Consider the following 25,463-nt stretch of genomic DNA (forward strand, 5'->3'; position numbering starts at 1 on the left):
ATTGGGAATATCCCCTCACTCACCCAGTTTTAGGACATTCCACACCTTTCCTCAGCAGTGTCTTTTTCTTTGAGGAAAAAAAGTGGCTCATGTAAATGTAAACTAAACTTTAATAATGAACTGCAATAACAAAATAACACAATGAGAGAAACTAAATATATGAGGCAAGTCTGAGGCAAGAGACAAGAAAAGGCAGTTGGTTCCTCTTAACTGACACTCTTAACTGAACAGATACTGAGGGGAGAAGCTGATTCCGGAGCAGAACACACAAGCCCCACCCACCAGACGCCAAACACTCTACTGTTCAAATTAGGCCCCAGTGTTTTTCTTACACTCCGCACCTTCTGTCCTGGCAACAGTAATCTGGTGGAGATTCAGATATAGTGGCAGCATGCGTCTGCATCCTTTTGCTTCCTCACCCCAGTTTGTGCCTCTGTAATATGCTTAAAGTTATCAGATTGTGTTATTACTGCTTGTGCAGCGATTGGGTACAACAAGGACCATAGCTCAGTGGCAGACTACAACCTTAGCAAGCAGAAGGTCCTGGGCTCAATTCTCAGCATCTCTAGGTAGCTCTGGAAAAGACTTCTAGTCTGAAACCCTAGAGAGCTGCTTGCTGGTCAGTGTAGACATTATTGAATTGGATGGACCAGTTGAATTGTCTGAATTGGTACAAGGCTGCTTCTTGTGTTGCTGACTGGGAGCCTCAGCACAATGCGTTCACATCCCTAAGAGGAGTGAGTGCTATTGTTCACAGCTCCTAGTTTGGAACAGGAGTGTTGTAGCCATTGCAAGGTTCAGGCAACGTCCATTTTTATGTGTATTTTGATTTAGTACATATTATTTGTAGTTTGATTAGTTTGCTGTATTCTCTTCTAGTTTTGTATGTTAAATTGGCTTAACACCAATTCAGTTATTACGTATGTAACTATTATAGAAATTCCAATTTTGGTTGGAATTTTGAATTTCTCTAATAGTTTCTATAAGAGAAAATTATGTGAAAATGATATATCGTTGGTATCTAACACCAGGTAAACTGACAAAAATGTATAAATCTAAATCAAACAAATGTTGGAAATGTAAAGAGAAGGAAGGTTCTTTTTATCACATGTGGTGGTCTTGTAGCAAGGTTAAAGCTTACTGGGAAATGATATATAATGAATTGAAAAGGATGTTCAAAATAATTTTTAATAAAAAAACAAACCCCAGAAGCTTTTCTTTGGGGAATTATAGGGACATAACTACCTTGATAGCATAGAAATTTATTTATGTATGCTACTACAACAGCAAGAATGTTACTTGCCCCAAAATGGAAAGAAGCAGAAGTCTCAGTAAAGGAAGAATGGATACAAAAACTTATGGAATGTGCAGAAATGGCAAAACGTACCAGAAGGATAAGAAATCAAGATAACAATTTTTTTTTATAAAAGAATGGAAATGGTTTATTTACAGATAAAATGTAAACAGATAAAAACATTAGCAGGATTATTGTAATGACCTGCAGTTTTGTAAGAGTATATATTTACAGTAGATAATTAAATGAGCAAGTTAAATAAATTTCGATTTGCAGAAGATATTAAAAAATAAATTTAAGGAACCACAGAAAGAGGGGGAAGGAAGTCAAATTTTGAAATGTTAAATGGATTGTAAAACTAATGAAATGTATAAATTTGAAAAGTATAAATAAAGAACTATTTCCCCCCAATTTGATGTTTTATAACTCTTATATTGAAAAAGTGATTTTTGCTGTTCTTATTTTTTTTAATAAAACACTTAAATAAAAATTAATATAAACAAAGAAAGAATAGGCCTTTGGTGGTGAATGTGATGCCCATCAGAACTTTGCTGGATTCTAACTCCCAACATCCCTGACCATTGATTATGTTGGCTGGGGCAGATTGTTGGCACACAGCAATACATAGAGAACGTGAGTTTGGCTACCCCTAGAGCAGTCAATACTGGACATGATTACAGGTGGGGAACTTTTTAAGCATAAGCACCAGATTTCCTTCTGGGCAACCTTCCAGGGGCCACATGCCAATGCTGAACAAAGCCAGAGGCCAGGGCTGGCCCAAGTCAATTGGAGCCTGAGGTGACCCAGAAAACGGTGCTCCCCTCCCTGCCATTAAAGAGGTGTGGGTGAAGATCTACATCATAAGCAAGGGGTGGGAATAAAAATCTACATTGGCATCTGCTGCCCCTGAGAGTCCTGCTACCTGAGGAAATCACCTCACCTTGCCTCATAGGGGGGCTGGTCCTGCCAGAGGCAAAGTGGGCAGAGCAATCCACTCTGTCCTCCATCCAGACAAAGAGGCATTAGCAGTCTAAGGACACTGTGATGGCCTGGGATTCGGACTCAGATGCTGAACCTGAGGGATCCCAGCCTGCACAGGATTCCCTGCCTCCAGAACCAGCTGAGCCTGAAGGGTCCTCACCTGTGCTGGATCCTCAGGTGCAGGCATCAGCTCTGGCTCCTGAGGTGATGGAGGATCCATTGCCTGCAGGTGTTCCACTCTCAGCCCCGTCAGGGGAAGCTGAGGTTGCCTCTGGGTCTGGTAACCCTCCAGCCTCTCCTGAGCTGCAGAGGCTCAGGGCAGAGAGGCAGAGGGAACTAAGTTCCCGCAGGAGAAGTGCTCACCTCCAGGCCAGGAGAGGTGAGTCACCAGAGGATTGGGGCTGCCCTATGCCTTGGGGCAGATAAAAGCCGGCCAGCCCCAGTCCCAAGCTGTGGGAGCAACATTGTTGGTTGCTAGTACCTGCCTGAACCCTGTCCTGCTTTCCTGCCTGAGCTCCTGGCTCCCTGCTTGCAAGCCTGTTCCTGACTTTGCCCGGCTCCCTGCCCTGCACCCAGCTTCAGCTACTATGGACTGCCTCCACATTGCACCTTTGACCACGGACCGTATTTGGACCTTGCCTCTCGGGTATCCCACGGGACCAGCACAGACACATTCCAGCCACTCAGTGAGTACCTGAAGCAGGGTGATGGGCATAGCCTGGGAAGAGTCCCAAGAGCAAGTAGTGAGGCCTGGAGGGCCATGTTGGGCCCCCAAGGCCTGACGTTACCCACCCCTGGACTGGATGAACAAATAGCCTTAGGATCCAATGATCCTAAGAAGAGTCGCAGGTCTTGTTGGCTTCCCATTCAGACAGCTTGTTAGCTACTGGAGAGCAGGTTGCTGGACTACATGGGCCTTTGGCCTAATCCAGCAGGGCTCTTCTTAGTCATCTATGGTGAAATTTCCCTGGAAAAATATAAGCTTAATTTGAGTTCCACTGAATTCCTCTCGATGCTGCAAAGGTTGTGCTAAAATTTACACCATTTGTGGTAAAAAAAAGGAAAGAATTTAAAACAACAACAACACCCCAATAATTCTCCCTGACCTACGTCTGCACTCATGTTGATCTATATTATCTATATGCACACATCATATCATTTTCTCTGGTGTCAACAATAGTCTGTATTTATTTATTTTATCAACTATCTGTCCAGCTTGTCTCATTTTTTTGGATCTAGTCAGGCACTTAAAAGGATTTATACCTCTCCTAATGTGGCTTAGTTGCCGGTTTGTTTTTAATCCATTCTGCCCTGTGTCTGCAATTACTGCCCAGGTCTGTCCATCACAGAGGTTGGAGAGCCGTAAACATCGAAGGACGTTCAACACCATCTCTCTGTTCCCTGCAAATTGGGGTCGGGGCGTGCTCTGAAGGGAGAAACAAGCCATTTGACGGCGGCTGCTTATGATGGAGATCCTCTCAATCTGCTTCTAGCCAGGAATAATATTCACAGAAGTGTAAAGTTCTCTTTTTCCTTAATTTGTAGCTTGGAAGGCAATGGAGAAAAACACACTTTTGATGGCTTAACCCTGCAATCAGTGGATTGGCCCTGGTAATGAAAGGACATGGCTTGGATATCACTCTTGTCTATATTTAAGAGTTCAGATGAAAAAGACACCAGGCTTTTTTTTAGTGACCAGAAATACAAAGTCCATGTACAATTGCATAGGCTAAAAATGCCCTGATCTGTCTCCATTGCAGTCTTCCGTCTCTTGCATGCAGGGGTATGTAACACTATGGGCTTGTCCACACTGTCTGTCCGGGGCTTAGAAAGCACAGGTCTGTGGTCTTCTGCTTGCCCTACCTGCTCCTATCAGATGTAAAGAGTGGGCTTTCCCAGGGAGAAAGTGAAGGGACAAGTGGAAGGGTGGATAAGCCCTATGTCTTAGATCAGGGATGGGCAACCGGAGAGCCTCTGGATGCCCAGGCTTACTGGGGCTGATAGGAGATGAACTACATTTGTAGCACCAAAGATTCCCCACCCCCATTCTAAGCCTTGAAACTCTGGTCCTGAAATGGGGACCAGACTGGCCTTTATTCAAGTTACAACCAGTGCTATTTTTCTAGAAAAAGAGGTGCTGGAACTCAACATGAACACCTCCCTCATGCTCTTAGTATGGCAGTACCTGAGAGGTATTGGAACTGAGTTTCAGTGAGTTCTAGCTGAAAAAAGCCCTGTGTATAAGTGAGAAGGATGGGCAGGGGCTGCACACAGAAGATATATTAGAGCCCAATTTAGCAGCCCCTGATACACAACTTCTCATCTTCTTTGCCACAGGAGTATTTTTTTTTTTAAAAAAAACTGCCAACACCATCTCGAACCAGCAGTTCATAATTAAAACATCTGAATCTGGAGAATAAGAATTGAGCAAACTTCCTCAAGTTTTTCTGATCTGCGTTCAGCCCCTGCTTTCTGCCTTCCACACTTCCAACTTGCTTAAATTAAAATAAGGGATATGCGCCAATGCACCTCCTTTGAAGAAATCAGCATTTTGCCACCTGCAAAATGGTGGCATAGAGGGGACAGGGGTGCAGCTTTCCCTTACAGAAGGTGTCAGAAGAGCTGTGGTGCTGAAACTGAAAGTGTGACAAATTCTCAAGGCATATCAGCAGGCTCCTTTCCAGTGCAGATGGTTTCTCAAGGCACAGGCAGGGGGATAGAATTTACCCCTTGCACTGTCCATCAGTCCCCCTAGAGGTGGCTTCGAGCCACTATGACCACAACCATTTGATTCCCCCCCCCCCAGCACCATGTGCAACACACACACACAAGTGAAAAGTGTTTGGAGAAGAGGCAACATGGCACAGGGGTACTTGTGAGCACCTTCTCTCTCCTTTAGTCCTCTTGGTTGAAAAGAAAGCAAAGCAGTGTTACGCTACAGCATGGGATTAGTGCTTCCTTGAAAGCAAGAACCAGTAAAGTACATGAGGAAGGTTTTCTCCGTCTTTCATAAATTTAAGGGCCGTCTAATAAAGCTGAATCTTGGAAGACAGACAAAAGAAAGTACTTCTTCCCACAGTGCATCATTAAGCTGTGGAATTTGCTTCTGTAAAGCAGAGCTGTAGCTGCTGGGGGGAAGGGCTAGCTGGGTTTTTGGCCCCAAGTTAAGCCTCCAGAGGAGCGCCATTGAGGCGCCCAGCCTTCGTGTATGTATGCAAATGTGAGTGTGGGGGTGGGGGTGTGCCAAACTGGGTCTTGACCCAAGTAAAATAAAGCCTAGTTTCACCCCTGCAAAAAGTGTAGCAATGGACACCAACTTGGATGGCTTTGTAAGATGATTAGGCTGACTGATTGACTGATGAATGGATGGGTTGCACACCACACGTTTGCCTTGCCCCTTATCCTATGATCCTCCCCTGGGTAGTCTAGTTCCAAGTCCCTGATCTCCTCCCACTCCTCCTTAGGATCTGGCCACCCTTTCTATGACATCCCCATGGGGTTCGTGACACTAACCATGACATGCAAGTATCAGGACATCATTGCTTTCCCCACAACCACCAACTCCACAGGGAAAAGCAAAGTGGCAGTACTTTTAAGTATCCCTGTGTGTTGTGTATTCAAGGCTTTGCAACTGAGTCCCAAAGTCAAAGTCATGAAAAGCTTCAGCAGTACTCTTGTATAAGGGGCGATACATTGTACTGTAGTCAGACAGTGACAATAACATGCACTTTATCTCCTGATCAATAGATGGACATGGATTAAAGTACAGCTCTTCCATTAAGGCATCGTTTTTTCTTTTCTTTTTTTAAAGGTTCATTTTTAGAAATGCATTTTGTAGGAAGAAGGAAAAGCCAGTTACTGGGATACAAGGGCATGGAGAGAATCAGGTCACGTGTCTAATTACAGATGATGTTTAAAACGATTGAAAATCCATGCCACTTAAAGCTTGCACATCAATATATGAGAGCGTTTTTGTGTCAAATATACAGGACCACCACTAATATGCAGAACAAGGGGAGGGAACGTCACTCAGTGGCAAAGCCTTTGCTGGGCACCCAGATCTACAGCAGCCAGATTTGCTTGAGTGAATGACGTTTGAAGGCTTTCTGATGCCTTCACTTGCTTGTGAGTACAACACGCCACATGATCAGGGAACCCACTTTATCACACTTGTAGAGAATGTGAGCAGATGCCCGCTTGCACACCTTCCACACTCAACATAGGACCTGAGTGCATGGGGGAATGCAGGTGGAGTGTTGGGTTGGGGGCTTGCATGAACACCACTGTCCCCCATCCACAGATACAGAATTCATGTGTTCACACAAATTCATGGGTCAGCTTATGGGACCATAACAGTCAAACAGAATTAGGAGCTGACTAATGTGAAAAGGATCTAGGGGTTTTAACATGAGTCAACAGTGTGATGCAGCAGCATAATAAATGCTATTGCCATTCTAGGTTGCGTCAACAGAAGTGGAGCGTCCAGGTCAAGGGAAGTACCACTCTATTCTGCCTTGGTCAGACCGCACCTGGAGTCCTCCATCCTGGACACCACACTTTAAGAAGGATATTGAGGGAGTTGGGGATGTTTAGCCTGGAGAAGAGGAGACTGAGAAGGGATATGACCACCATCTTCAAATATGTAAAGGGCTCTCCCATGGAAGATTTAGCAAGTTTGTTTTGTGCAGTTCCAGAGGGTGGGCCCTGAATCAATGGATTCCAATTTCTGAAAGGAGATTCTGACTAAACATTAGGAATAACTTTCTGACGGTAAGACTGTGTAATAGACTCAGGAGGTTGTGGGCTCTCCTTCACTTAAGGTTTTTAGGCAGAAGTTGGATGGCCACCTACTAGTGATTCTTTAGCTGTGATTCCTTCATTGCAGGGGGTTGGACTAGATGGCACTTGGGGTCCCTTTCCAACTCTACAATACTATGATCCCCTGAGCAGATTGGCTGTGTGGTGAGAGGGGTGGAATCTTTATGTACGACAGCAGTTCCCCTGCCCCAATGACCTACTCTAGTGCTTCTCCAAGTACCTTGGAGGACAAAGCTGGATGAGTGTTGAGAATGCATCCCCTCATCCACCCAGTTCTCTGTCATCCATGATCAAAACACTGAGGGGGCCCACTGTGCCTTGGCCCCCTGGAGCCAGTGCCTATGGTTGGAAGGCAGACCAGGAGGGGTGATAGGCAGCAATGCTTCTGAATACCATTTCCTGGAAACCACAGGTATCTTGTTGGCCATGGTGAGGATGCTGGACAAGATGCACCATGGGCTTGATCCGGCAGGGCCCATCTTATGTATGCTCTCCTAGATCTGCCGTATCTAACACTCTTTCTCTGAACCACCCTCCTCTGCTCTCCATCGCCATACCTCTCCCTGCCCCCTTGAAAGGCTTGCTTGAAAGGCTTCTAGTTGTGTGCTATACAAGATTTGACAGCTAGATACTATTGCTAAAGTACATTTTTAGGCAGGAATCAGGGGTCATTAGAGTCCAAACAAGAGGAGATGCTGTTCGTGCAGCTAGCAATTGTGCAGCAGATGCCTTTTTGAAAGGACATTATAGTCACGGGAACCACACTGTGGATTGGGAAGCTGGTGTGGGGATAGGGGAATGTAACCATTTGTCCCAATCCCACATCAGGACCAATGTGAACAGGAAATTTGTGTCGTCATCCAGATTGGAACTAAAATGGGCAGCAAAGGGTTAAAGTACCTTGCTCTCACCATGATCCAGATTCCCTGCCCTGGCTTCAATGTACTTTAACAAAAAAGCCTTTTGCACAAATGGCAATATACCAATTAGCATATATACCAACATGCTAAGAAAAGGCATATAGACCAGTTTCATGGGAAAGAGCCCTGTGAGTGAAATCTGTCTGCATGCCTGGTTCTGGCTCCAGCATGACTAGGCTTACATAGGAAGCACTGGTGGATAACCTATTTTCTTCAGTCAGTCAATACAGCATGAGGTTTGAGCCCCACATTGGACAAAAAGATTCCTGCATCACAGGGGATTGGACTAGATGACCCTCGTGGTCCCTTTCAACTCTACAATTCAATGATTCCACCAGGGGAAGTATGTGGGGTGCTGCATATTGATAGCAGGCGGGGTCAGAGCCCCAAAGTGGGTGAGTCCATTCCCTTTCTCTTTTTCTGACATCCAGTTTCTTTATAGCACCCCTTTCCCCTGTACCCCTCCTCTTGCAACCCACAAGAAATTAGGTCATGGGCTGCATTTAGCAATCAGGCCACAGGTTGCTAATGTGTAATATAAAGGGTCCTAAAGAAAGTTAGGAAAACAAGGTTTTGGACAGAAGTTATGAGGGAGAAATATAAGGTACATTTCCTTTTCTCTTCTGCAGAAAGCAGCTGCTATTCTGCATTATGCCAATGTTTCAAATGAGTGCTTTTAACAGAGTTGTATTAGAGCACCGGGAGCCAAGGCAAAGATCAAGGAGGTTAGCAGTGAATTAGGAAAAGAGATTCTGATGGAACTCTCTGCTCAGCTCATTAAGAGGGGAAGAAGTTTGTCTCTTAGGGGACTAAATGAGAGTCGTGCGCAAGATCTAATGGGACCGCTGCCATCATTTCTGCCACTCACATCTGGTCCTGTTAATCTCAACAGTAGCGGCTGCCCTTTACTAAGCAAAGAGAGATCTATTAAGGTGAATTTTAATAAAGGGCTGATTTGTAAACATGAAAAGAGACAGACCTCATTCATTACAAGGGAAAGAGCAAGTGCTCTGAGCTGGCTAAACTTTCTAAAAAGGCCATTGGCAGCACCGCAAGACTCTCACACAGACTCATAGAATCATAGAGTTGGAATAGACCACAAGGGCCATCGAGTCCAACCCCCTGCCAAGCAGGAAACACCATCAGAGCACTCCTGACATATGGTTGTCAAGCCTCTGCTTAAAGACCTCCAAAGAAGGAGACTCCACCACACTCCTTGGCAGCAAATCCCACTGTCGAACAGCTCTTACTGTCAGGAAGTTCTTCCTAATGTTTAGGTGGAATCTTCTTTCTTGTAGTTTGGATCCATTGCTCCGTGTCCGCTTCTCTGGAGCAGCAGAAAACAACCTTTCTCCCCCCTCTATGTGACATCCTTTTATATATTTGAACATGGCTATCATATCACCCCTTAACCTCCTCTTCTCCAGGCTAAACATGCCCAGCTCCCTTAGCCGTTCCTCATAAGGCATCGTTTCCAGGCCTTTGACCATTTTGGTTGCCCTCCTCTGGACACGTTCCAGTTTGTCAGTTTGACTCAGTGCCTCACCAGCAATGTTGGCTGCTGCAGCCCCTCCTGTTGGATTTGCTTGGGAGTAATAAGTTTGGGGAAGTTCACATCTGTTTAGAAGCTTAGGTTAAATCCAGGGGTGGCAGACCTAATGCTTTCCAGCTGTTAGGAATGTAGGAGGCTGCTTTATACCATGTCAGACCATGGGTCCAGCTGTCTCAGTATTATCTGTGTTTACTGTCAGTTGGTGGGGGCTGAAACTGTTTTGCCACTGAGCTGCCATCGTTCCTATGGGTGGACTCCAAGTCCTATCAGTCCCAGCCAGCAATGCCAATGGCCAAGGATTATGGGGTTTGCAACCCTGCAAAATCTGGAGGGCCACAGTTCCCCATCCTTGAGTTAATAGTTTTCATAGAATCATAGAGTTCGAATGGACCCCGAGGGTCATCTAGTTCAGACACCTGCAATGCAGAAATTCTGCCCACAACCATCACTGGGTGTGCTTGAACCTTCTGGTTAAAGCCAGGCACACTAACTCATTGTGCCACTACAGAAAAAATGCTACATATTCAACCTGGGGCCTTCTGCATACAAAGCATGCACTCTTACCTCTGAACTATGGGTTCTCTCCTCAAGGTCTCTCTTTCTCTTTAGTATACAGTGGTACCTCGGGTTACAGACACTTCAGGTTACAGACTCTGCTAACCCAGAAATAGTACCTCGGGTTAAGAACTTTGCTTCAGGATGAGAATAGAAATTGCACGGCAGCGGCATGGTGGCAGCAGGAGGCCCCCATTAGCAAAAGTGGTCTTCAGGTTAAGAACAGTTTCAGGTTAAGAACGGACCTCCAGAACGAATTAAGTTCTTAACCCGAGGTACCACTGTACTCTTCTTATGCATAAAAACTAAGTGTGTGATAGCTTGGTTTGTAGCAGGATGCTTCTCAATAAGCCTGCTTTCCTAATTTAGTTATCTCAGTGAGGCTGTTCCTTGAACTCCAGCTGTGTTCTCCAACATTGTCTCTTTGGCTTGTTATGTTTGGTATCATTTCAATATTATTTTAACCTCATTACTTTCATTAGGCTCACTGTGACAGTGTGGTGCACCCCATAAACCTTTGTGGGTCACTAATGCACCTCTAATGTAGCAATCGATCAATTAAAGAACAGCCATAACCTTCTTTTGAGAGTCAAGTTGCTTTCACACAGTGCCTGGATCCTGTCCAAGACCTGTTAATGGCCAACTGAAGAGAGGTCCTTCACACTTCACCTACATTGCATTATTTGACAGATTTTAAACCAAACTGGGAATGGTCAGTGCTGTTTTTCCAGTAAAAGAGGTGCTGGAACTCACCATGAAAGAAAGCCATGGGAATTGGAATAAGGAATAGGGAAAAACAAATAGAGCAAGTTGCCCATGAGAAACTCTCAGGACCACTCCAGATTGGTGCTTGTTGCAATCATTTTCTGCAACGTGTCATAACAGAGCATTAGTGATGGATTTATACTGGGCTGTCCACACATCACTCCACTTTAGTAGTTGTTCTATGATGCTTCCTGTGTCACCACAGTGTTGCCATAATAATAATAATAATAATAATAATAATAATAATAATAATAATAATAATTTATTTATACCCCGCCCATCTAGCTGTGCTTCCCCAGCCACTCTGGGCAGCTTCCAACAAAATATTAAAATACAGTAATGCATCAAACATTAAAAGCTTCCCTAAACAGGGCTGCCTTCAGATGTCTTCTGAACGTCAGATAGTTGTTTATGCCTTTGACATCTGGTGGGAGGGCGTTCCACAGGGCGGGTGCCACTACTGAGCAGGCCCTGTGCCAGGTTCCCCGTAACTTGGTTTCTCGCAGTGAGGGAACCACCAGAAGGCCCTCGGTACTGGACCTCAGTGTCCGGGTAGAACGATGGGGGTGGAGTCACTCCTTCACACTTCACCTACATTGCACCATGAAAGCAGGAGAAAAAGAAAACCTGGCCCCTTTGTAGTATGTGAAGTTCAGCAGTGACATGCATTGACTGGAAATAAATCAGCATGTCCACTCCAAAATGTTTCCAGGTACAAACAGTATTGAAAGCAGGACTGCATGTAACAGCCCTAACACCATCACAAGCACAAATCATTGTAAATGCACAGTAAAATGTGATATCTGGAGAGGCCAATCGTTTTGCACATGGAAAGCTATCTTTGGAAATGAGTGATAGTGACGTGAAAGGATGGGCAACCACTTGCAGACCCTATTTATGCAGGCATTCCTTCCCTCAATCTTTTGACCCGACTCTCCTGTTTTAATCACAGTGTTTTAATGGGAATGCTTTATTGCCTATTTAATTATGAATGTTTATATTTTAAAGCTTCAATTGGGTTGTTTTACTGTGTGTTAATTGTGGTGTATTTTAACAATGTTGTGTAATTGGCTGCCACATGGAAGAAGGAACAAGCTTGTTTTCTCCTGCTCTGGAGGGTAGGATTTGAACCAATGGCTTCAAATTACAAGAAAGGAGATTCCAGCTGAACATCAGGAAGAACTTTCTGACAGTAAGAGCTGTTTGACAGTGGAACAGTCTCCCTCAGGAGGTTGTAGACTCTCCTTCCCTGGAGGATTTTAAGCAGAGTTTGGATGGCCATCTCTCGTGGGTGCTTTAGTTAGGATTTCTTCATTGAAGGGGGTTAGACTAGAGGGATGTGGGTGGCGCTGTGGTCTAAACCACAGAGCCTAGGACTTGCTGATCAGAAGATTGGTGGTTCGAATCCCTGCGACGGGGTGAGCTCCCATTGCTCTGTCCCTGCTCCTGCCCACCTAGCAGTTCGAAAGCACGTCAAGTGCAAGTAGATAAATAGGTACCGCTCCGGCGGGAAGGCAAACAGCATTTCCATGCGCTGCTTTGGTTCACCAGAAGCGGCTTAGTCATGCTGGCCACATGACCCAGAAGCTGCGGATAAACGCCGGCTCCTTCGGCCTATAAAGCGAGATGAGCGCACAACCTCAGAGTCGTCCGCGACTGGACCTATGGTCAGGGGTACCTTTACCTAGACTAGATTACCCTTGGGGTCCCTTCCAACTCTACAAATCTCTTTTTCAATGATCAGGAATAACTTTCTGATGGTAAGAGCAGTTCAAACAGTGGAGCAGTTTCCTTCAGAAAGTGGTGGACTCTCCTTCCTTGGAGGTTTATCAGCAGAGGTCGGATGGCCATCTGTCATGGATGCTTCAGCTGAGATTCCTGCATTGCAGGGAGTTGGACTAGATGACCCCTGGGGGTCCTTTTCAACTCTACAGTTCTATGATTCTATGATCCCACCCACTTCTAAAAGGCCCCAGATGGTTAAAGGCCTAAGGCCTGGTTACAGAGGAACATTTTCGCCTGGCATCTATAGGTATGTAATGGAGGCAAGAAGGTAAGCTTCCCTGGAGGCAGCATTCCACAAATGGGGATTCACTGCAGAGAATGTCAGTTCCTCTGTTGCCACCCTCTGGACCTGTTGTGGAGGAGGCACAAAAAGAAGGGTCTCAGATGGTTATTGCAGAGTCTGGGTCAGTTCATATGCGGAGAGCAGCTGGTCCTTGTTTCCAATGCTTCTCAGAGTAGACCTACTGGAATTAATGGACATTACTTAGTTAGGCCAATTAATATCAATTGATATCTACTTAGTCAGATACAACCCCAAGTCATTTGAACCAATATACCCATCAAGATAGCACATGGTTAAACTGTAGATTTCACTTCCACAAGATGTAGGGATGGCTAACTTGGGTGACTTTAAAAGAGGATTAGACAAATTAAAGAAGGATAAAGTCTATCCATGGCTACTCATAATGATAGTTGTGGTCTCCCTCCACTTTTAGGGGGAGTTTGCCTCTGAATGTCAGGTACTGGGAATCACAAGTGGGGAGAGTGCTGTTGAAAATAGGGGTGTCTAATAATAATAATAATAATAATAATAATAATAATAATAATAATAATAATAATAATAATAATAATATTTATACCCCATCTAACTGGGTTGCCCTAGCCACTCTGGGCTGATTGCAACATATATAAAAACATAATAAATCTCTCTTTTTTTGGTTTTAGAAATAAAAAGTTACAAAAATCCAAATATATATCAATATATAGAGATTCTTGGTTTCTGAGTTTTCCAGTCAGTTTTGCCATTTTGGCATAGTCTATCAGCTTGGTTTGCCATTCATTTCCGGTAGAGATCTTATCTTCTTTCCATCTCTGAGCTAGTAGCATCCAGGTGGCTGCTGTTCCATACATGAATGGATGTTGGTAGGTGTAATTCCTAATAAAAATGCTCCTGGTTTCTTAACAAAGGTTGTTTTAAACATTTTTTTTTTCATTTCATAGTATATAATCTCCCAGAAAGCTTTTATTACCTTACATGTCCACCACATATGATAAAATGTACCTTCTTTTTCTTTACATTTCCAGCAGATATTTGTACTTGTCCTATACAGTAGTACCTCGGGTTAAGTACTTAATTCGTTCTGGAGGTCTGTTCTTAACCTGAAACTGTTCTTAACGTGAAGCACCACTTTAGCTAATGGGCCTCCCGCTGCCGCTGCACCTACAGAGCACAATTTCTGTTCTTATCCTGAAGCAAAGTTCTTAACCCGAGGTACTATTTCTGGGTTAGCAGAGTCTGTAACCTGAAGCGTATGTAACCAAAGGTACCACTGTACATTTTTGCCAACTTAATAGGAGTCAAATACCACCGGTATATCATTTTCATATAATTTTCTTTCAATGCACAACATGCCATAAATTTCAAATCTGTTTTCCATAACCTTTTCAATCTACCATTTGAATATTATGTCCCAAATCTTTTGCCCAGTGTATCATTACCAACTTGACCTGTTGATCTTTTGTATGCCACTCTAAAAGCAAGCTATACATTTTGGACAGTAATTTAACATTATTTTCTAACAGATCTTTTTGAAATCTTGCTATTTCACGACTAAAACCTTTCTTTTTATCTGTCTTAAAAATATTATTTAATTGGTGAAACTGTAGCCATCCATTAATAAATCCCTTATCTCCTCATAATCTTTTAATTTCACCTGATATTCTACTTCGGTTAACAGCTCTCTATATGTTGGCCAGTTACTTCTCATATTCGGTTTTTTCAGAGATATTGCTTCTAAAGGGGAAAGCCAGCAAGGTGATTTTTGTTCTAATAGGTTTTTATATTTTCTCCATACCATAAAGATTGATTTTTTTATTGTTGTTGTTGTTTAGTCGTGTCCGACTCTTCGTGACCCCATGGACCAGAGCACACCAGGCACTCCTGTCTTCCACTGCCTCCCGCAGTTTGGTCAAAGTCATGCTGGTAAATTCGAGAACACTGTCTAACCATCTCGTTTTTGACCACATCCAACTTACCAAGGTTCATGGTTCTTACATTCCAGGTTCCTATGCAATATTTTTCTTTACAGCATTGGACTTTCCTTTCGCTTCCAGGCATATCCGCAACTGAGCGACCTTTCGGCTTCGGCCCAGCTGCTTCATCAGCTCTGAATCTACTTGTACTTGTCCTCCGCTCTTCCTCAGTAGCATGTTGGACGCCTTCCGACCTGAGGAGCTCATCTGCCAGCGTCATAACTTTTATATGCCTGTTGTCTTTGTCCATGGAGTTTTCTTGGGAGGGATACTGGACTGGCTTGCCGGTTACTGCTCCAGGTGGATCACATTTGGTCAAAAATTTCCACTCTGACCTGTCCATCTTAGGTGGCCCTGCAAGGCATAGCTCATAGCTTCTCTGAGTTATCGAAGCCCCTTTGCCACGGCAAGGCAGTGATCCATGAAGGGGGATTTTTTATTAAGTGATTCTAAAAACCTTTATGTACCTTTGCTTTTTCATACCATAAATATGCATGCCATCCTAATCTATTATCATGTCCTTCTAAGTCTAAAATATATCACTATTCCAATGTTATCTATTCCCAGATCCAGCAGATGCAGGATGCCTCATAGTATAGTTTTAAGTCTGGCAAGCCTCCTCTCTCTTTGGCATCTGTTAACAATTTATATTTTATCCTAGAAATATCTTTTTTGCCATCCCTTGAAGTGTCCTGGATGTCAGAGATGTTCCCTTCCTGACAAGCTGTGAAGGGGCAGACACAGATGAAGAAGAGAGAGAATTCCTAAGGGAGGGGGGAGAAGCAGTTAGCAGCACTAATTTGACCCCTGTACACAGAGAGAACGAGAGGGAGGCACAGCGTGCAGAAATGCAACTTGCTAGCTCTGATAATGACACAACGGAAGGAGAGGAGGAAATGGGGGGGGGGTAGAATCTCCGAGGACTTGTAGATTAATGCGGCTAGCAGAAAAGCGCATGCCTGGGAGAAAGAGATGGTGGGGGCTTTCCTGTTTGGGCCGGAAGAGGAAGAGCCCAGTTTCAGCAACTGGATCATCGAGCGAGGAATGAGTTAACTTAGCTCCCACCGGAGCTCTCTGTAATTGACCAATAAATCCGGAATAATTACCTGTCTGAGGTCGCGTCTTGTGTGGGAGAGACACCGAACCTGACACTGTACTGCCAATCACCGGTATTGACTGGAATGAAAATAGCATTCTTGACAATACATTCATTTTTATAACTGATCTTCTTCCCCAAAAAGATAAATTCATCCCACCTCAAATTTCTAAGTTTCTCTTTATTTATTTCCAAGTGTTTATGTTCAGGTACCTCGGGTTAAGTACTTAATTCGTTCCAGAGGTCCGTTCTTAACCTGAAACCGTACTTAACCTAAAGCACCATTTTAGCTAATGGGGCCTCCCGCTGCTGCTGCTGCTGCGCCGCCGGAGCACAATTTCTGTTCTCATCCTGAAGCAAAGTTCTTAACCTGAAGCACTATTTCTGGGTTAGCGGAGTCTGTAACCTGAAGCGGATGTAACCTAAGGTACCACTGTAATTGTCTTTAAAAATATAAATATTTTTAGCTGTCAGCCATACCCCCCAGATATTTAACTTTCTTATATATACATAGATCTGTAAGTTGTTGTAAATCCTTTTTATATTGTTCTGTCACATTCTTCACCAAGGTCTTAGTTTTATTTTTATTTAATTTGAAACCTGCCACCTGTCCAAATTCTTGGATCCTTTCCAGAACCTTTGGTGAGCTAATTTTGGATCATCTACAACAGGCATCCCCAACCTTCAGCCCTCTAGATCCCTGACCACTGGTCCTGTTAGCTAGGGATCATGGGAGTTGTAGGCCAAAACATCTGGAGGGCCACAGGTTGGGGATGCCTGATCTACAGTGACCACAAGGTCATCTGTGAAAGCTTTCTATTTATATGCTTTATTTTCTACCATCATTTGTTTAAGTGTCTCATCTGCACGTATTTTTCTCGCCAGGGTCTCTAACACCAAAATAAATAAAAACATAACATCATTAAACATTAAAAATCTTCCCTATACAGGGCTGCCTTCAGATGTCTTCTAAAGGTTGCATAGTTACTTACCTCCTTGGCTCGGGGGTCACATAACTCCATACCCTTCAACATTTCTGCATTGAAAATAGGGACATCCTAAGGAAAAGCAGGACATTCTGGGGTCAAATCAGAAACTGGGACAGCTTCTGTAAATCCAGGACTGGCCCTGGAAAATAGGGACACTTGGAGGGTCTGCTGCTGTGCGCAGTTTCTGCTTGTGGGCTTTCTCTTGTGGCATCTATTGAACATGTGAGAGCAGCATGAAGCTTTGGCCTGACCCAGCAAGGCATTTATTATATTCTTAAGACTTTTGTCTGCAGTCCAGTAAAAATACTGTTCATACCTTGCAGGTATTGATTGAACAACATCATGTTTGAATTTTATCACACCTCCTTTTGTGCACACCTAACACTCACCCAACAACTTGTGTTGCATGCAATCTCCTCGTACATTTTGTTTGGTGTCTATTTCTTTCCCAGATGAAATTAGCAGCTCACATATTGATATATTGTCTATGCATTCAGGGGGAAATGTACAAAGAGTAAATATAACATAATGGTGCTTGGGTCAAGAGGTAAATTGGGGGTGGGGAGTCTATAAACATACAAACTTTAGGAAGAGCAGAGTGTGTAAAATTCCCTTGGATTGACTGCCTCTGCTGGTCTTATTTCTGATGAAAATCTCCAGGAACTGACAAAGCATCAAGCTTTTCCCAGACAAGCCTATTCTCCCATTATCCCCAGTGAGGATGAAATTGGCCTGTGGTTATTTACTTAGCTACTGACAACATGGAAGTTTCTAGAGCTCCTCTCCCGCATTGCTTTGTCTGCATCCAACCTGGCAAAGGGTCACAGAAGACTTTTCTGAGCAGCTCTGTCGATGGTGAGCCCAAGGGCCAGGGAGCCAGGGGGGGAACAGAAGAGCAAGGCAGTTGGTTTAAGTGATTTTTGATCAATAGTCATTTCTGCAATTGCTGGGGTTTGTTTATCCTTAATTCCAGGAGGAGTTTTACCACTTCACTTGCTTTCAAATGGAAGTGGGGGCAGGAAAACCCAATAATCCATTGAGAGCAGCAAAGATAGGAGCCACCAAAGTCATGGAGAGAGTTTTTTGGCTTTGACCTAGAAAACCAATGGAGTCAAATCCCATCACAGCAATGCATATGCTGGGCAGGTCACTATGGATCTATTCAAGCACACAGAGGAGGGGAGAGGAGATGGAAGCTTTTAGAGTCTGGGGGCCACATGCCTTTCAGGGCAACTGTGATGGAGCCAAAGGAGAGTCAGAATTCTACCACGGTGCTGGAGCCTCTCTCTGACTGGCTACAAAGTCTGCTAGCCAGAGGGGGAAGGCCAGTACTTTTGGAGGGAGAATTAAAGGAGCTGTTTCTGAGAGAGTGTTTGGACATATCGAGATAGGGATAGAGATAGGGAGATGGTTTAAGTCGAGAAAGCTGGAGGGAGAGTTAGTTCTGAACTGTGTGTGTTAATATCCACTCTGAGGAAAATATCTGCAGCTAGAGAAAGGTGTCTCTTAGCTTAGACTGGGAGACAGTGTTTAGTGCCTTGGGAGAGTATTCAGATCAGAGTTAACTGGAGGGCTGAGTCTGAGCCCGGAGAGGTAGAAGCTGTGAGGATACCATCTCCTTGGGTCTCATTCCAGTTTAGGAGAGGAGGAATCTTCTAGAAAGAGAAGACTCCTGAACCAATTAAGAGGGGTGCGTGCAGTGATCCCCTGAGTCTGTTGTACTGTTTGGAGTACCTCAGCAGTGTGATTGTTAAAATGTTGGGTAACTGACAGAAAGTACCACCAAAGTATTAAGCTGTAACACCTATGCAACAACAGAGTTACGGAATTGAAGTGAAATAATTGGAAATAAGCTAAGCATTTACCATCTAGTCTAGAAACCTGTAACATCTAACTCAGGGGTCACCAAACTTTTTCAGCAGGGGGCCGGTCCACTGCCCCTCAGACCTTGTAGGGGGTCGGATTATATTTTGAAAACAAAACAAAACAAAACAATTCCTATGCCCCACAAATAACCCAGAGATGCATTTTAAATAAAAGGACACATTCTACTCACGTTAAAACACGCTGATTCCTGGACCATCCGTGGGCCGGATTTAGGTTTTTTTTTATTAAAGATATTTATTAGAGTTTCCAATTTTTTACAAACAAAAAGAAAAAACAAACATAAAAATATTAAAAACACATAAATTTCACAACTTATTTTCTCATAACTTATTTCCCCGACCTCCTCATACCTCTCCTTCTTGTATACCCAGTTTGAATTGTTTATACAGCAAATCCTTATCTCAAAGCATTACAGCTTAAAAAGAAAAAAAAGAAAGAAAAAAAGAAACACCTTATTTTCTCTCCAACATCTTAAATTGTTATAACTTTAAATTCTTGCTTACAAAAAAAAGTCATTTTATCATAATTACAGCTTGAAACCACTTAATTTCAATCCAACATCATTCAACATTCCTTAATTTTACAATATTTTTGTATATAGTTGTCAGGGAACTGCCATCGGAGGAACAGGTGGTGGAAGGGCTCACAGAGGCTGGAAGGGAGTCAGCAGCGAAAGCAGGGACCAGCAGGGGGAGAGATGGGTCTCTGGAGGAAGGTCTCATGAATGCGGAGAGAGACGGAGCAGCTAAAGCAGGAACTAGCAGGGAAGAGGGAGGGCTCAGGGACACGTCCAGCGAGAACAGCGGGGAGGTGTCAGAAGCTCCCATAGGGAGACCCATTCCTCGCAGGAAGCTGTCACGTCGTGAGTCCAGGAGACGTGTTTCCGTTAAGGAGCTTCTATGCTGGAAGCGCTTCCGAAAACAACCACTGTCGGAATCTGGAAGTGACTAGGGCAGACATGTTTGAGGAGCTCTGTCACACACAGAGGTTTGTGGAGTTGCACAAACTCTGAGGGACCACGATTTTACGCACAAGCAGCTAATCATCCCATCACAGCATTCCGACAGTCTTTGTAAGCTGCCTGTGCAGGAGAAGGCATCATGAGCGACCCAGCCGGAACCGGAGAGGCAGGAGTTGGAGTGGGTCCAAGCTTGGAAGAAAGGTACCGAGCGTTGGAAATCCAACTGGCGCTGCAGACGGCGAGGCTGGAGGAGAGAAGGGCTCAGGATGCAGACAAGAAGGGGAGAGCCACCCAGTTCAACAGAAAGGTACCAGGATTGGTGCAGAAATTTGGGGGGGACCCCAAGGACTACCATGCCTTTAGGACAGAGATGCAATATGCACTTAATGTGCAGTTTGATGAATTCCCTGATGAGGAATCGCGAGTTGCCTTCGTGATTGGGCATCTTGAGAGGGGGGCGAGGGACTGGGTTCGACCCCTGATGGCAACGCACAATGACGTCCTAAAGGACACCATGAAGTTCTTTCGTGCAATGGATCTCATGTTTTCCAGCGATATTGAGGAGGGAGTGGTGCGCAGACAGCTAATGGCTTGCAAGCAGGGAAGCCGATCTGTCCGTGAGTACTGGACTGAGTTCACCATGCTGGTTCACAGATTGGGGTGGGACTTATCGGCAGCACCCCTTCAAATGCTATTTGAAGAAGGCCTTGCTTCGGCTGTGAAAGACGAACTTTCCCGGGGTCCTAGGGCGGATTCTATGGATCAGCTGACTAAATCTGCGCTGACCATAGGAGCGCGCCAGGAGGCGAGAGCTTTGGAGAGGCGGGAAGGGAAGGGGGAACGCTGGAAGGAGTTCCGCATTCCTGACATTCCAGAGACAACTTTCCCGCCGGCAGAGCCGATGGAAATCGGAACAGCGCGCGCGCGCGCAGTTTCAAAGCCCAGTGAGGGGGGAAAGAAGGAGGGAAAAGGCGCCCGGAAATGCTATCTCTGCCAACAGCCAGGTCACTTTGCCAGAGTCTGCCCCCAGAGGAAGGAATGGCAAGGGATGGTGGGAGCTGTTGAGGGAAGAGAGCAGGAAAAACTGGAGCAAGTAAAAGCCAACGCCTGGTTGCCACCGTCGGGGCACAGCAGCCAGGCCAAAGAGCAGTGAAAGTGCCCATGCCAGAAGCTCCTCAACCTGCTCTAGTGATTGAAGTGTCGCTAGAGCTGCAAAATGGACACCCCCTAAAGATAAAGGCGCTGTTGGACTCAGGCAGCTCCTGCAATTTTATGAGCAAAGAGTTTGCTGCTGAACACCAGATACAGACGATCCCTTTAAGCAACCCCCTGCAGGTGACCACGATCGATGGCAGGGAGTTGTTGGGAGGAGGAGTCAGCTTGCAGACCGTCCCAATGATAATGAGGGTGGCAAGGCACACAGAACTGATAGCGTTTAATGTGGCCACCTTGGGAGGAGCTCCTATTATTTTGGGAATGAGCTGGCTAGCGCTACATGATCCGCTGGTGGGCTGGCATCAGAGAGTGGTTTCCTTTGGTTCAGCACATTGCTTAGAACACTGCAAAGGGGGAAAGGGTTCAGCAGGGGCCCAAGCCACCCTAGCAGGGACAGAAGTAATGGAGAAGGTGAAGGTACCACCACAATACGCAGATCTCAGCGACGTGTTCAGCGAGAAGGAAGCTGACCAACTACCCCCGCATAGGCCCTTTGACTGTCAAATCAATTTACTCCCTGGAGCACAGCTTCCTGTAGGCAAGTTGTATGCCATGTCAGACAGAGAAATGCAGGAGCTGCGAGAGTTCATTGACAAGAACCTGAAGAGAGGCTTCATCAGAGAGTCCAAAGCAGCGGGGGGTAGCCCAGTGTTTTTTGTGGATAAAAAAAACACGGACAAGCCGAGACTGGTGTGTGACTTCAGGGGGTTAAATGCAGTGACAGAACCAGTGGCTTTCCCTATGCCCAGGATTGACGACATTTTGACCAGGGTGCGGAAGGGAAAGATTTTTACAAAGCTGGACCTAAGGGGGGCGTACAACCTGATACGTATAAGGAAAGGGGATGAATGGAAAACCACCATGTTCACCCCTTTGGGGGCATTTGAATACCTCGTGATGCCATTTGGCTTACAAGCAGGCTCGGCGTGCTTCCAATCGTTTATGAACCACGTACTGGGGCCTTTGCTTTACAAGAATTGCGTGGCCTTCCTAGATGACGTGTTGGTGTATTCTGAGAATGAGGAGCAGCATGTGAGAGACGTCAGAGAAGTGTTGAGCAGGCTGCAAGCCAACAGGCTGTGGGTGAAACTGGAGAAGTGTCAGTTTCATACCAAGGAGGTGGAATTCCTGGGGTACCGCCTGTCAGACAAGGGATTGGCCATGGATCCTGGGAAGGTCCAGGCAGTGCTGGAATGGAAAACACCCAAAACCAAGAAGGATGTGCAGAGGTTCCTAGGGTTTGGGAACTTTTATCGTAAGTTCATACGAAACTTTGCACACCTGACGGCGCCCATTACGGACTGTCTCAGCAGTAAGAAGAAATTTGTTTGGACTGCGGAGGCGGAGCAAGCGTTTGAGGAACTGAATAATAATAATAATAATAATAAATTTTATTTATATCCCGCCCTCCCCAGCCAAAGCCGGGCTCAGGGCGGCTAACAACAATAAGGGCCTTCGCCTCTGAAGGACAACTTCTGCATGTGGATTTACAAAAAAAGCTGAGAGTCGAAACAGACGCATCAGACAGAGCCATAGGGGCGGTGCTTCTTCTGCAGCCAGGGAAGGAGGAGTCGGAGTGGAGACCGTGTGCCTTTTTTCGCGAAAGCTGAACAAATCCGAGAGGAACTACACGGTGTACGACCGAGAACTTCTTGCTATTCATGAGGCTTTCCGGAGATGGAGGCACCTGCTAATTGGTGCACAACATAAGGTGCAAGTGTACACTGACCATAAGAACCTAGAGTATTGGAGAACTGCGCGAGTGCTCAACCAACGGCAGTTGAGATGGGCCCAGGAGTTCTCCAAATTTAACTTTGAGATTTGTTACATGCCAGGCCCAGAGAACGTTAGGGCGGACGCTCTCTCACGCAAACCTGAATATTTGGAGGGGGAGGGAGCACCCGAAGAAAGACATGTCATTCCAGAGGACCGCTGGGTGTGTGGGGCGGCATTGGTGGGGCAAAGGGAACTGGTAGAGGGAACGGTGCATGATGAATACGCCCAGGACAAACTCAGGGGTCTCAGGAGGGAGGGAGACAAACCCGGGGGTTTTGAGGAGAGAAACGGGGCGTTGTATTACAAGGGAGCGTTATATATACCTGAAGGTGATTTGAGGGAGAAGGTACTCAAGCAACTGCACGATAGCCCCACAGCAGGGCATTTTGGGCAACACAAAACCATGTGGCTGGTTACCAGGGAATTTTGGTGGCCCAAGGTCAGGGAAGATGTGCGGGAGTATGTGAGAGGGTGTGACCAATGCCAGCGAGCCAAGGGGGAGAGGCGGGCACCGGCAGGGTTATTAGAACCACTACCCACACCTGAAAGACCATGGGAAACAGTGGGCATAGATTTCATGACTGATCTGCCAAGGTCCAGAGGGAAAACAGCCATCATGGTTGTGGTAGACCTGTTAACCAAAATGGCCCACTTTATAGCCTGCTCACATGCGGTCACGGCAGAAGAAACCGCTAAATTGTTTGTAGAAAATGTGTTTAGGTTGCATGGCGCCCCCTTGAGGGTGGTTTCAGACCGAGGGAAACAATTTACTTCCAGGTTCTGGAGGAAGCTCATGAGCTTACTGCATGTAGAGGTCAATTTTTCAACTGCCCGGCACCCTGAAACCAACGGGCAGGCAGAAAGAGCCAATGGCATCCTCCAGCAATATTTGAGGTGTTATGTGAATGACAGAGAGAATGATTGGGTGGAGAAGCTGGCGTTGGCAGAATTTGCCTACAACAATGCGGAGAACGTGTCCACGGGGATGAGCCCCTTTTTGGCTAATTACGGGTGCCATCCCCGAGCTTTCCCAGGGGGGGAGGGGGAGAACTGGAGCGTTCCAGCTGCCGAACAGTTCGTAGAAGAAATGGAAGCGATCCATCGCGAGCTCCAACTTAACTTAGACAGGGCCAAGGAGGAATATAAGAGGCAGGCAGACAAAAACAGAAGAGAAGGTGAAACCATTAGGGTGGGGGACCAGGTGTGGCTGTCAACCCAAGGGTTACCATTCAAAGGGGGTTGTAAGAAGTTAAGACCCAAAAGACTGGGGCCATTTGAAGTCATGCAACAGGTCAACCCAGTGGCTTTCAGACTCCGGTTACCGAACCACATGAAGCTGCACCCAGTTTTCCACAGGTCGTTGCTGTCACCGTATAAAGGGGACAGAGAAGGGAGGGTCACTCGGGGACCAGCAATGGAGGAGAGGGAACACAGCTACCATGTAGCGGAGATTCTCGATTCCAGGTGGAAGGGAGATCAAGTAGAGTATTTGGTAATGTGGGAAGGGGAACCGGAGTCGGAAAACACCTGGGTCATGGCAGAGGATGTCAATGATGAGGTTTTAATAGAAACTTTTCATCAGAGGTTCCCACGTAAACCTCAGCCAGTGGCGAGGTTCCGGAGGGAATACTTTGCCACCACCGACGAAGAAGAAGAGTTGGAGGGGTTCACTGATTCCGAGGAGGAGGAGGATTCAGCGAGCCGGAACGGAGACCGATGGAGGGAAATGTTCGAGACGTCTGAAGATGAAGAGGATTCTTTTCGGGGTTTTACCTCCTCACCGCCCAGAGGAGAGGGAATGGGCGGGGGTGAAGGGGGCCCTGGAGGGGAGGTGGATGTCAGGGAACTGCCATCGGAGGAACAGGTGGTGGAAGGGCTCACAGAGGCTGGAAGGGAGTCAGCAGCGAAAGCAGGGACCAGCAGGGGGAGAGATGGGTCTCTGGAGGAAGGTCTCATGAATGCGGAGAGAGACGGAGCAGCTAAAGCAGGAACTAGCAGGGAAGAGGGAGGGCTCAGGGACACGTCCAGCGAGAACAGCAGGGAGGTGTCAGAAGCTCCCATAGGGAGATCCTTTCCTTGCAGGAAGCTGTCACGTCGTGAGTCCAGGAGACGTGTTTCCGTTAAGGAGCTTCTATGCTGGAAGCACTTCCGAAAACAACCACTGTCGGAATCTGGAAGTGACTAGGGCAGACATGTTTGAGGAGCTCTGTCACACACAGAGGTTTGTGGAGTTGCACAAACTCTGAGGGACCACGATTTTACGCACAAGCAGCTAATCATCCCATCACAATAGTCCTTACATTTTTTCCAGTCTTCTTCTGCCGACTCTTCTCCCTGGTCACGGATTCTGCCAGTCATTTCTGCCAGTCCCATACAGTCAATCAGCTTCATCTGCCATTCTTCCAAAGTGGGTAGATCTTGTGTCTTCCAATACTTTGCAATAAGTATTCTTGCTGCTGTTGTGGCGTACATAAAAAAAGTTCTATCGTTCTTTAGCACCAATTGGCCGACCATGCCCAGGAGAAAGGCCTCTGGTTTCTTCAAGAAGGTATATTTAAATACCTTTTTCAGTTCATTATATATCATCTCCCAGAAAGCCTTAATCTTTGGGCACGT

The 25,463-nt window shown here is 45.7% G+C and overlaps 1 long non-coding RNA gene across 1 annotated transcript in view; it reads right to left on the reverse strand.

The window, feature by feature from the left end:
• Positions 1 to 9,508, reverse strand: part of LOC308579109 — a 262,636-nt gene extending 253,128 nt beyond the window's left edge. Inside the window, exon 1 of the long non-coding RNA XR_014004293.1 lies at positions 9,361 to 9,508. This is a non-coding gene — a long non-coding RNA (uncharacterized lncRNA). The remainder of the gene's footprint in view (positions 1 to 9,360) is intronic.
• Positions 9,509 to 25,463: the final 15,955 nt, after the last annotated feature.

Source organism: Podarcis bocagei (genome assembly GCF_964188305.1).
Source record: "Podarcis bocagei genome assembly, chromosome: Z".
Lineage (NCBI taxonomy): Eukaryota > Metazoa > Chordata > Lepidosauria > Squamata > Lacertidae > Podarcis > Podarcis bocagei.